The sequence below is a fragment of the Solanum lycopersicum genome, chromosome 2, assembly GCF_036512215.1.
Source record: "Solanum lycopersicum chromosome 2, SLM_r2.1".
NCBI classification, from domain to species: Eukaryota; Viridiplantae; Streptophyta; class Magnoliopsida; order Solanales; family Solanaceae; genus Solanum; species Solanum lycopersicum.
In genome coordinates, this window is record NC_090801.1 from 48,928,674 (window position 1) to 48,931,524 (window position 2,851).

Here is a 2,851-nt window from a genome sequence, read left to right on the forward strand (position 1 = left end):
TGTCTTCTAAAAAAATAATAATGAAAACAATACAGGCAATGATGGTGACGATGTTGATGATATTGGAGATCTAAGAGATGATTATATGTTTCATCATCATAATCATCATCTCTAGAATCTCAAATATTGTTATCATCACCATCAACATCGTCATCGCCATCACCCTTATAATCTTCATAATTATATTTGTTAGAAAACATAATCAAAACTACCAACACCGACATTATCTTTCTCATCATCTTCAGTATTTTCTTTGTTAGATGATATATAATCATTTTTTGTCAAATATATATATATATAACAAAAAATTGTCTATGAACTCATAATTCCGATGTGGTTCTGATGTGGTCTATCAACCACTTGCCATAAATTTTCTTGCCATATTATTAGTCATTTAAAATTTTGTACCTTATTTTAATTAAGTAATCTTAGTTACTTACTAAAGTAATAATTATGAATCTGGTCAAATAACAAGAATCACATCATAAAGTCTATATTTGCCGAATATTGGTAAAGTGATAAATATGAATCTGGTCAAATAATAGGAAATTAAATCATAAAAATAATTATTTGACTAATAGTTATAAATATGAATCTGGTCAAATAATAAGAATCAAATCATAAAGTCTATATTTGCCAAATATTGGTAAAGTGATAAATATGAATCTGGTCAAATCATAGGAAATTAAATCATAGAAATAATTATTTGTCTAATAGTTATAAATATGAATCTAGTTAAATAGTAAGAAATTAAATCACAAAAATCATTATTTGACGAATAGTTATGGTGTTTTAGGATAAACTTCTGTTCACATAAATAAAATAAATCGAAATATCATGATTTGAAGAAAAAAATATGTGATTCATCAGGTGCAAATATTACTCAAAAGAACTAAAAATTGTGTCAAGGGTTTTTGTTAGTGTGCTCTAAAAAATGATTAAAAACGAAAAAGCTCAAATATTTTTTATTGATTTATTTATATATCAGTCCATTGTATTACAAAAAAAATGCATAACATTATTCAATAGTCGAAAACACTACATAATACATATATAATATATAATTGTATAGAAATAAAAAAAAAACATGAAAAAAATGTTAATCTAGAAAAGATAGCAAAAGAACACTACATGATTTTCTTGAGGGTTACTTAAAAGTCAATTTAGTGCAAATCAAAAGGACTGAAACGATTAGATGTTACTCAATCATACTATAACTTAACAATCAAAAAGCTATACGTCGAACATCAGCCTTTCGAATTAGTCACAGAGATATTTTCCATTAACAACAACCTAAGCATATTTAAATATTCAATCTATGTGGTGGATATGATAAATAAGCTAACCTTTAAAGTTCAATGTCATATATACAATTTAGTTTCTAGGTCATTACAATTGGATACACAAATTGGGCAACTATTATTTTTTTTCTAGCCAAATTTTTATGAAATTAACATGAAACATATGTGAACATGACATCTTTGTAATTATCAAATCACCAATAACATTCCTTTGGCAAATCAAGCAATTCTCATTGATATATTCATCAAATAACATAATATTAATTGTTGCTTGAAGTATTAGTAGACCATCAATTATTATCATGAAATACATTCATTTAGAATAATTTTGTACCAACTAATAAATTCATATAGTGAAAGTTGTTTTAATCAAAATCAGAAGCATGTCCATCATCAATAAAAAAAAATTATTTTTTTGTAATTATAGAAATTAGTCATGCATGTTCATAGATATAGACATGTTGGATTCATCATTTTCAGCTTGTACTCTTGAACTTCAACTTGTTTGTATAAATTTCGGAGTGAACCCAGGAGATTCCCCAAACACTTCAGCAGGACTTCATAAATGAAGTGGTCAAAGGAACTCTCGAGAACATCTTGATAGATGTAGTCATGAAGCATTGCATTCATCATCTAACTCTACTTCTCTTGCATGTTTACTAGTTTGTGTATACTTCAAAGTGAACCCGTGATTTCCCCAAACACTTCAGTAAGTCATCAAAAATAAAGATATTAATCCCTCGTGAAGTGGTCAAGGGAACTCTCGAGAATACCTTGATATATATAGAAATGAATCATTGTTCTTTCATCATCTCCCATTAGTACTCTTCCACTTCTACTTATCTATGTGAATTTCAAAGTGAACTCAGGAGTTCCCCCAAACACTTAAGCAAGACATCAAACACGAAGTAATTAAACCCTCATGAAGTGGTCAATTCTCATACATAAGGTCTTAACTTTGATATTAATTAAACCCAAGTTTAAATGATGGTTTCACTTGCATAATTCTCATACATAAGGTTTTAACTTTGATATTAATTAAATCTTGCATCAATTTGCTGGAAATAATGAATTCGCTGTCTTATAATTCTGACTATTTATATTTTTTTCTTATGTATATCAATTTTCTTTTAAATAAATTTAAATTATTATATAACACTTCACAACGATATTTTTAAATACTTTGACTCTTGTGTGACGGAAGGGGTATATATATTTTATAGAATTATTCTAGATCTTGTCCAATTTGGTTTATAATTGGTATAAAAATAGAAAGATATCAACAAAAAATATAATGTTGAGACAATCTTATAATTTGTGCCTGGATTGTTTTCTCTTTATTTTGGAATAATTTTTTTCCTTCACTTGGATAACAATATAGACCAGGTTCATTATTATAACCTCAAGAAGTATATTCTAATCCTATATGTATCAAGGAATATTTCTTTTCCAGAGTTCAAAAAGGCAACAATGCAACAACAACCTATCTCGCGTAATTTCATAAAGTGTTGTTAGAGAGTCTTAACCAAGAGGTCTGAAGTTATAGTGGA